This window comes from Macrobrachium nipponense, chromosome 1, assembly GCF_015104395.2.
Source record: "Macrobrachium nipponense isolate FS-2020 chromosome 1, ASM1510439v2, whole genome shotgun sequence".
Classification (NCBI taxonomy): domain Eukaryota; kingdom Metazoa; phylum Arthropoda; class Malacostraca; order Decapoda; family Palaemonidae; genus Macrobrachium; species Macrobrachium nipponense.
In genome coordinates, this window is record NC_087200.1 from 218,085,412 (window position 1) to 218,096,718 (window position 11,307).

General features: G+C 35.7%; 1 non-coding gene across 1 annotated transcript; it reads right to left on the reverse strand.

The window, feature by feature from the left end:
* Window positions 1-240: 240 nt before the first annotated feature.
* Window positions 241-322, reverse strand: Trnas-gcu (transfer RNA serine (anticodon GCU)). The gene has a single exon. It is a non-coding gene; the product is annotated as a tRNA-Ser (tRNA).
* Between the last annotated feature and the right edge of the window lie 10,985 nt (window positions 323-11,307).

Below are 11,307 nucleotides of genomic sequence, written 5' to 3' on the forward strand. Positions count from 1 at the left end.
GTGGAATGATATGACTCCTAGTAGCCGCCTTCCCTTCCTCTCTCGCCTCTTCTGTGACTGCAACCTCCAGCAGTCGAGTAACTACAATGACAGTTAATTCACTGCTAATACCAACAGATGCACTCTGAAATTTTTAAGGAACAGAAAACATCTCGCTAGTTCGGGGATCGAACGATGTTCATGCACTTATGGGCTGAATGCGTTAGTCCTATTTCTTTGGGATCAGAAAAGGCATTTATTCGACGAGGATGGGATTCGAACCCACGCAGGGAAACCCTATTGGATTAGCAGTCCAACGCCTTAACCTCTCGGCCACCTCGTCGTTCAGATCATGTCACATTATGAGCTGTTGTGATGAGGGACCTGACTGAGGCAGCGCTCATAGAGCCCGAGTGGTTTACCTGGTACAGGTGCGAATAAGATTTTAACTGACGTCTACTACGGCAGTAACTTGATGCTGCGCCTATGCTGCGGTAAAACACGTTCATGGTCATAAACGCGTCATAGACATGTCACTAACTTAATGCAAGTATGTCGACAACATGTTGAAAACAAGTCATCTACTGAAAGTGGGGAACGAATTCTAGTTAAACGTATAAAGCATTTGTCATAACTACCAATAAGTATTCAACATATTTATGATAAAAAATGTGTCATAAATATCTCGATAACATCCATCACATGTCAAAAAAATGTTGGAAACAAGTTACCTACCAAAAATGGAGAACGCAATGTTGGACAATGCTGGATAATCGTATGAAGCACTGCTTATGGCTACCAACAAGTCGTTGACTTGTATTCAACCTGTTAGCGATAAGTTACCGACGTTTTGCTGTGTTGTGGATGTACCTTAAAACTTGTAGTATATAAATAGTAAGAAATGCAGGATGTAGGATGTGGAAGAATATGACGAGAGAAATTGGCCAAAGGAAAATGTTGAGGTACGGACCCAGTGCTAATTATAAGAATAAGAATGAACTTACATCATAAAGAGTGTATTATTCTTCCGGTGTATTTCCCTTTTGCTAAACCCAGGACTTCATTCTCTTTATGGTTATCTGTCTCGAATAACTTCCACTCAAGTTCTCTTGTTTCATCTCATCTTTGTGGTCTCTGTAAGGCAAACACACACTGTTATGATATTATACGTATGTAATTCTTGACTACGTAACCTTAGCTTATCCTTTTTCTGTAATTTCTTTATAATAATTGAAATAGACTGCGCAAGTTATCTTGTTTCCTTTCAGAACAAAGTGTTTTTCCTTTTCATCAGTAAAATTTACGAGTGTAAAAATACGTTGGATACTTTTGAGAGAAATTAAATCAGTTCTGTTCTACTTGATATCTAAGGTATCTTCTGTTATCTATATAAACTCTAGAATTATATAGGCTTTCTTTACCTATCGTCTCTGATCTAGGGTCATATCTAATACAGCCCTTGACTAACAGTATTTTTTTAAGATCTACACAATATAAATTCTGCCTTTACGTAAAAAAAAAAAAAAAAAAAAAAAAGATAAAAACTACGATCAAAATCAACTATTCCTTAAAATAATTGCGAGAGTAGAAAAAAAATAGATAACTAAAGAATGAAACCATAAAAAGAGACATTCTCTCTCTCTCTCTCTCTCTCTCTCTCTCTCTCTCTCTCTCTCTCTCTCTCTCTCTCTCTCTCTGTTGCAACCAGATGTCGTTGGGTAACAAGCCAGCAACCGCCAGGAACCATCAATTTTGGCTGTAACGCTGAACTCAAAAAAAGTGTCCCATTCCAGTCCAATAACTTGCATAGCAAAGGAGAGAGAGAGAGAGAGAGAGAATCTGGTCACCCACCACACCATCCCCCATATCAGGAATCAGGATAAGGGTTTGTATTATAGAAGTGAGTCGAAGAAGAAGCGAAGAAATAGGAAGCTTTTCTCTGAAGGTCTTCTCTTGGATTCTAAATGGGAGAATCTGACATTTGCGTCATGCAAATAATAAACTTTAAGAGACAGTTCTTACACGTCGTCACGCCTATAGATAGTTCTATAATTCAGTAAACTGGTTTACTTTTATACTAATGTACGTTCTTGTTGTTTTGTTCCTTCATTGGGAAATATTCTTTTTTTGAGGCTGCTCAGAAAATTGTTTAACAATGAATTAATCGCTTGTAAAGATATCATGACCTACTTTCTATTGATAATGTGATTTTAATTATATATCTTTTACAGAAAAAAAATTAGCCACTATTTGCTTGACAACTATTGGCTCTTCACTGTCGCATGAAAGAATTTTGAGTGTCATAATTCAGACTGCAGTCAATAGTAGATTGTTGTTAAATAAGTTTATTTTTTTAAGTATCAAATAAGATAGGCGAGTTTCGTAAACAAGTAAAAATTCCCATTCAATGAAAAATATTCTTGCCCATTGCAAAATTCATATATTTCCCTTTACGCACCATTTCTTTTCACGGGTTGGGTCAAAGGAGCACCGTCTGAACTCTGCAACAAAAATCGATGATTTCTCTGCTACTTCCTTACCTGCAACTCGAACATCATCTGTTGTTTCCCAGCGTTTCGTCTAGCCAAGTAAGTTTCTTTATATATCTTTTTTTTTCCTGTTTCTGGAAGGAAAATAAATATCATAAGGTTATGCAAATGAGTTCCTTCATTATACAACTACTTCATTTAAAAAGCATGATTGCTGAATTCTTTTAAATTCTTTTGTTATGTCGCTTAATAGCTATCCAGTTTCTATTAGAGAATGAAGCTGTGGTATCAGTTGCGAAGGATTCATAGCAATCAGTGAATCCTGGAAGGTCTCATGCTGTTATGGGACTCGTTGTCAACATGTCATACGGTTAATTCATGCCAATCTCTTAGATATAATATCGGGATTATAACCAAAATAAAGGTAGATATCCACTAATTTATCCTAAACCCTTCGGTATAAAGACAGATATCCCACTATTTTATCGTAATCCTCTGAGGTACATTTCATCCTAATCTCGTGAATATAACTCTCTGGGATAAAGACAGATATCCCACTAATTTATTCTAATTCCCTGAATCACACGACCCAAGTGAGAGGCTTGCATAACGCAATCGAGTGATAAATGCTTTTCCCCAAAACAACCCAAGGTCTTTGAAGGCAGGGCATGAAATTCAGGGAGGGGAATAGCTCTCCTTTGACACTGAAAAAGAATTGTGGTCCTTCACTCTGGCTTTTGTTGGGATCCTAAGGCTTCTTTACTTTTCAATTTTAAGATTTAGGATTTTCTGGTAGAATGACAGAAAATATTTTAATTTTTTAATTTTTGTATTGTTGATCAATGTGCACGAGGAAAAAAGGGATTTACACATTGGCTTTCACCAAAATGATTACAAATACTCCCTCCCTCTCCTCTCTCTCTTCTCTCTCTCTCTCTCTCTCTCTCTATCTCTCTCTTCTCTCTCTCTCTCTCTTTCGACAACATTACAATATATATATATATATATATATATATATATATATATATATATATATATATATATATATATATATATATATATATAATATGAAAAAGAGAGAGAAAAACAAAGATAAATACTCCACAGATAATATTATTATTTCTATACTTATTTATATAAAAAGAAATGATAACCTCCAACAACGTTCAGTAAAAAAAAAAAAAAAAAAAAAAAAAAAACATACGTTCATACCTTGGTAAACTAAACACTCTCTACAAACACAAACTTGACTTCTTTTCCTCAAAGACGTCGGCGACGGAACAAGAGAATCAGAGAAAGAAAATCTCATCCACAATTCTCGACTGGAATTGCCCTGGCCACGAAAAGGTATTGAAATGTTTTCCTTTTACGCAAAGCTGTCGATTTCTTTTGTGACCTTTTCACCAAACACTCACGAACGCTTTACACCAGTGGTTACTTGCACGAGAGGAGAGAGAGGAAGAGAGCGAGATCGAGATTGAGAGAGAGAGAGACGAGGAGAGAGAAGAGAGAGAGAGGGAGAGAGAGAGAGAGATTAGCAGAAAAGTCGATTGCTATCTTCAATGAAAGGTACTGAAAATATTAAATGAGAATAAAGTTCTGTCCAATCATTTGAATTACATTAACTTCACAAACTATGATTCATTTCTTCGTAATTTTTCCATAAAGCTGAATATAAATCTTTATTGAAACATAAATCAGGATATTTATGAGGACTTGCAACATCTTTATTAATAAATTTATTTTCCTTTGTGAATGATTATGCAATATTTATTCTACTTTTCCATTTTAGTTGTATATTTTCAAAATACATTTATGTTGGGAAAATTTGTCATATGTTGATATGTTGGGCTTAATGCTTCATATTGTGGCTATTTTCATCTTATTCTTTTTATAATATGTGACCAACTTAAAAAGGAGGACGGCAATAGCTTTTCTTTGTACAGTATGGAACTCGCACCTCTGTTCTAAATAGAGATAATTACTTTTAGATATAAAAACTCTCCTTGCATTTATTCGCCACAAAATAACTAAACACTACACGTTTTTAGTTAAACACATAACAGACATAGCTGAAAACACACTTTATGGATTACTGGCTATCCAAGAGGAAGAGCCCGTGCTGGCAGAAGGCCAGCTTGTTCAACGACCGTCAGACTGAATACAAACAATTTCAATACAAAGTTCTGTCTCGTAATCGGTTACATCTACTCTGTTTGTCTTAGAGCTAACTGTCCTTATAATGGCGCGGCCTCTTGTTTTAGGGCAGCAAGTATTCCGTATAGTGTGTCTTTGGCAATGCCAGTGATGCGTTCAGCTCAGAACTTCTCCTCTCCACGAAAGCTGTCAAATATTTCTTAGCATCTGGTGTCAGTCAGTACAATCAAAGCACTCGACAAACGGAGGAACAGAATCGAACATAACTGACGATTATGGGGGAATTGGCACCATGAAAGGCACAATTAATCTTCTCGCCCCATTAAACCTTTCAGAGACTTTAGAGACTACATAAAAATGCGATACATTCCTCGGGGAAAGGAGAAGGATTGTTTCTAGCTCGAGAGATATATGGAAGGAGTTTTTTAAGGTTCCTTTTCCACGCCATTTGCGATGATTTGGCCAGGAATACTGTACTACGTTACCTCGACGTGGGCGTTCAAAGGTCAATGCATTTGTAAATAAGAGTCAACGTCACCCTCTCTCATGACGACATACAAGCTTCCAAAGAATATTGATATGGAAAAGGTTACAAAAGATGATAAGGAAGGCAGAAGGAAGAGATCAGTTATCCGAAAAGAAAGAAAAGTACAAAATGATTAAATAGTAAATAACTACAAGAAAATATGAAAACGTTTCACTCCGCCCTTCATATAATGAAACATTAAGGTTATAAATGATGTTGAAAAGGAGTTAATATATAATTTCGTCTTGCTGATAAAAGCTATTAAATTACTTTTTTTTACGAAGCTTATAAATCATCATTGTCTCTCTAAACAGGATGGTTCATGTTTCAACATGATTCATCCTATATGGGTGTCATCCCCTGATAAGAACAAGAGAGGTGAGTCATTAGTAGATTTTTTTATATATTTTTTTTTTCAGTGTCTGGATGGATACTAAAATAATCTGTAATAAGTCCTGGTACTTTTTTTTTCTTTTATAGAGCAGTTATATGTAGTCCAGAAATCGATTTATTTTCGTTGGCGTGAATTTCATATGATAATGAAGATGTTAGGCAATTAGAACCTCAAATTTTGAAACGAAGATGCAGTGTATTACTGCCCTAAAACAATTCACCTTGTATTGCAGTAATTTATTAAATTTTTTATCTTTTCATCAGTCTGCCAATTGATTTATTCATGTAACATTTTTCCCCAGTAACATACAAATTTAGTTTCCCTCACTATTAATACGCTATAAACTTCTGCAATAAGGTCACCCCTTTCGTTGCAGAAAGAATCCAAAACCGTAAGGAAGTTCGTACCGCTTTTAACCCTCAGGACTTATTGAGGATTTATGCTCGATGATTTCAGGGAGACGGGAGGTGGAAGAAGACGCCGCTCAATGCCATCTATTTCTTTATGGGTACAGTAATGGGCCACTTCCGGGTCTTTGGGGATTATTCCGGAGTTCATTTAGAGGGTCATTTTCCGGCAAATGGAGGGAAGTTACGGTTGTCAATTTCCTGATATTAATACATTCGATGTTTTATTCTTTATTTATTCTATAATGTCTTTTGTGTTTCTCTATGATATCACCGTCTTTTATCATCGTAATGCTTTCATATGCTTTCATACACACATCCACGCACAAGCATAAGTATATATATATAGCATATATATATATATTATATATATATATAAATATATATATATATATATATATATATATATATAAAATTAATATATATATATATATGATATATATATATATAATATATAAAATATATCTATATATATATATATATATATATATATATATATATATATATATATATATATATATACATAAATATATATATATATTATATATATTATATTTTAAAAAAAAAATATATATATATATATATATATATATAGATATATATATATACACATATGTGTATATATTGTGATGGCTTGTTAACCACAACACGATACACTTATCAAAATATAGGTTACTCCTGTATTCACTTAACAGGATACGAAATTCACAAGGTGTGAAATCGTACCACAACCTTAAACCACAGTGTGCAAAATCAATTCAGGGGTGAAAATAAACACTTCAGAAAAATAACTTAAATTTAATACAAAATTCGTTAGGCAGAAATTACACCTGAACCTCTTATAATACAAAAGTCTATGAATACAACTCACCCTTAAATAATCACTAAACAAATTCCAAATACACAACTAATAAAAGAAACCAACGCATTCAACCACAAAAAGGAGGGGGTCCAGAAAGGAGGAGAAAGGCAAAAAGAAAGAATATCCTAACAAATACACACTAATATTCCTAACAACTTCTCCGAATGTTTTAAAGTACTCCTCTTGCAAGGCAAGGTACAACTCCACGTCTGGAGGACAAATCAGGGTGATAATCCGATGCTAATGCAATCACAGCGCTGAATCCAAAAATATCAATAGGTGGCTGGCAAGTATCAAGCGGTTCACCGAAACCGACAGCAGAGGAACATTTGCCGTGAGCTTAATAAGTATATAATTTTACCTTGGGACAGAGAGGTCCCCTTGGCTTTATAACTGAACCAAGGGCGTTAAGGATAAATCCTGAGGCTGCAGACTGGGAGATCCAAAAGGTATTGGTTTGGGGTGAAATATCTCCAGTCCAAGTACAAGTACAGCGGCCAAAAATCAATATCAACGATCCTTTCAAATAACGCTCAAGGCAAGGTCCAGGAAACAACTCGCTCATATGTCCACCGAAGACCTCCATATCCCCACTGGACAGCAAGAGCCGGGGGGTTGGAGGGGGGAGAAGACCACTCCCAGTGATATCACCAAATATGGAATTTGAAAAGAGGATTAGTAAAAACGTACAACAAGTCAAACACCGGAGAGGAGAAAACTAGCAGTTACCATTCTTAACTAATTAACAGTTTCAAAAATAATCTAATACATTATTCACTTATCATTAACTGGCAACAAGATGACACCTCCTCTCCCAAAGAGAAAAAAAAAATTCCAAATTTTTTTTTTTTTTTTTTAATTAAAATTCTAAATAAAGGCAAAAATATGAAATAAACACATGCTAAAACAAATACAATAAAACAACAAATGCAATATTTCATTCATAGCTGTAAAACCAAAATACTCAATAAGAAAATTGCACTTATAAAACAAGACAAGAAAAATTGGGGGGTTGGGGGTGGCAAAGAAACAAGGATGCAGCTTACAATTAAGGCACTAAAATTAACAGAATATCAATATACACTCTGGAGATATACTACACTAGAAACCTCACAAACCAACTCTAAAACAAAAACAAAAAAAAATTTTCCAAGAGCTACAAGGCTCTCACATAAGTACATACTTAGAGCTACACTGTTTTAATCCGGATTCCACATATCTGTTCATAGGTCATAACTATTTTACACACAAAGTAGTTTCACTTTGTTTCTCATCGCTCATTGTAACAATGTTCAGCGAACAATAGTCCTGTCTATAAACACCTTGACAATACACTAGATCACTATAAAAGTGTCCAACCGAATACATACACCAAAATTGGACGACACAGAGAAAACCAGCACAGTTTTCCCCTGCGCAATCCCAACACGCAAAAATTTCGTGAAGCGTAGTTATGCCTGAAAATAAAGAATGCCCGGATTAGTAGCTGTCAGCTAACAATTAAACTCTCCGATTAGTACCCTAAACAATTTAATCACCCCACCGTTTTACACCATGTGCCAATGACCAGTAAATACCACCATCCTTGTATACAACACCCCTCAGTAACAATCTTTATATACGATAATAACCATTCGTATCCTATAACACTCATTCCATAGCGCATTTTTAACACCTCACCAACCTTCATTAAGATAAACATTGCCACAAAATATTAACACCGAGTAGCACCTTTTACCTTCACCTGTGGTCGTAATATTAATAAATTCTTAATTTTACAGCCTTATGCCTTTACTCAACTCCTGTGAAGGAAAATTCTGATTAATACATATTCGTTATACAATCAACTACTCTTTGCAATAAAAAACCTAAGCACCTACTTCAACAGCACACACACAGTAACTAGAACGATACAGATACTACCTTAATATCCGCATAGCCCTCAGCAAGAATTTCTACTCAACGCTGCGAGAAAGAACATCGGCAACAATATTAACTTTTCCAGGAATATGTGAAAATTCCAAATTCCACTCCTGAAGCAGGAGACTCCACCGCATCAAACGTTGATTTTTATTCTTGTACCTGCTGATGAAGGTCAGGGGATTATGGTCCGTCATAATCTTTATAGGAGTTCCTGTGGAAGAGAGATAAACCTGGAAATGATTAATGGCTAGTACTACAGCAAGAGTCTCCTTCTCCACAGTAGAATATTTACGTTGGGCAGAGGACAATTTTTTTGAAAACAATGCAACAGGGTGGGAAATTCCCTGTTCGTCATTCTGTAATAACACCGCCCCTACTCCAACGTCACTTGCATCCGTGGCGAGAGAAAAAGGAAGGTCAAAATCAGGAGCTCTCAAGACAGGATAATTAAGAAGTACCCTTTTCAAATTATCAAAAGCCCTTTGTGCTTCGTCAGTCCAGACAAAAATTACCTTCTTTCTTAGGAGATTCGTTAAAGGGTCGGCGATGTCAGAAAAATTCTTAAACCTCCTGTAATACCCAACTAATCCAAGGAATTTTCTGACATCTCTCCGACACCTAGGAATTAACATTTTTTCAATACAATCAACGTTAGCTTGTTTTGGAGCAACCTTACCATCACCAATTTCATGACCTAAATATACGACCTTTGCTTTTGCAAATTCACTTTTCTTTAAATTAATCACCAAACCAGCTTTCTTCAATATTTCAAACAAGGCCTTAATACGCTTTAAATGTGTTTCCCAATCATCACTATAAATAACAATGTCATCAATATAAACGACGCACCCTTCCAAACCGTACACCAACGTATTCATCAACCTTTGAAAAGTAGCGGCTGCATTTTTCATACCAAACGGCATCACACGACATTGAAACAACCCCTGAGGTGTTACGAAGGCTGACAAGGCCCTTGCTCGTTTCGACAAAGGAACTTGCCAATACCCTTTTAATAAATCAAATTTACTTATATATTTAGATTTACCCATCCGATCAATGCAATCTTCAATACGAGGTAATGGATAACAATCAGATTTAGTCAACTCATTAATCCTTCTGTAGTCAATACATAACCTAAAATCTCCATCGGGTTTCTTTACCAATACAACAGGAGATGACCAAGGACTTTGACTATGCTCAATTAGACCGTGTTTTAACATATAATCAACCTCCTTAGCAACTTCACTCTTAAAAGGATTTAACCTGTAAGGAGATTGTTTCACAGGCGTGGCATTACCCACGTCCACGTCATGTTCAAGGACTGATGTCCTTCCTGGGACATCTGAAAACAATTGTTTATAATCACACACCAACTTCTTCAGAGACCTACGTTTCTCATAACACAAATGAGAAACTGAACTACCAAAATTTTCTAAAGAAGACATATTACCTGATGGCCAGTTATCATCATTACCATATTTATTCTCATTACGTTCTTCCTCTGAAAAGGAATAAAGGTTATTACATTTAACAATCTCTCCAATTGTTGCTACAGGAATAGCTTTCTCCCGTTCCATATATGCCTTCAACATATTTATATGACAAAGCTGAAAAGGTTTCCTTCTCTCAGGAGTCTCTACTAAATAATTAACATCACTAATTTTTTCAAAATTTTTCCAAGGACCTGAAAATGAAGCTTTTAATGGATTACCGGGAAAAGGTAACAACACCAACACCTTGTCGCCTTCAGCGAAGTTGCGAGTCTTGGTTTTCCTGTCAAAAAAATACTTCATTCTTCTTTGACTACACAACATATTTTCACGAGCAAATTCCCAAGCCTTCATCATTTTATCACCCAAATTAGTCATGTATCCAACAAATTAATATCAGGAATGTCACCTTCCCATGACTCTCTTACGACATCGAGAGGACCACGAACACAATGTCCGAAAACCAAATTGAAAGGCGACAAACCTAATGATTGACTTGGAGCCGACCGAAAAGCAAATAAGAGATATGGTAATTCTTTATCCCACTCAGAACCGTGACTTAAACTATATTTCCTAATCATCGATTTCATGGTTTGATGAAACCTCTCCAGAGCACCCTGACTTTCAGGATGATAAGGAGATGAAGTCACATGTTTAATACCTAACTCTGACATTTTCTCTCTAAAATACTTGCTGACGAAATTAGTACCACAGTCTGATTGAATTATCTTAGGCATCCCAAACCTGGTGAAGAAATCAATTAGTACATATACAATCTTAATACTTTTTATGGTACGTAGTGGTATTGCCTCAGGATATCGAGACATTTTATCCATAATATAAAAATATATTCATTACCACTACGTGTCTTGGGCAATGGTCCAACAACATCAATAATTACCTCTTTAAAAGGTTCAGAAACAAGGGGGATAGGACATAGAGGTGCTTTTGGTATAGACTGATTGGGCTTACCGACCTTCTGACAGACGTCACAACTATTGACAAACTTCTTTACGTCTGCCTTCAACTTGGGCCAATAGTAATTCATAAGCAACTTCCCCGAAGTCTTATGAATGCCAA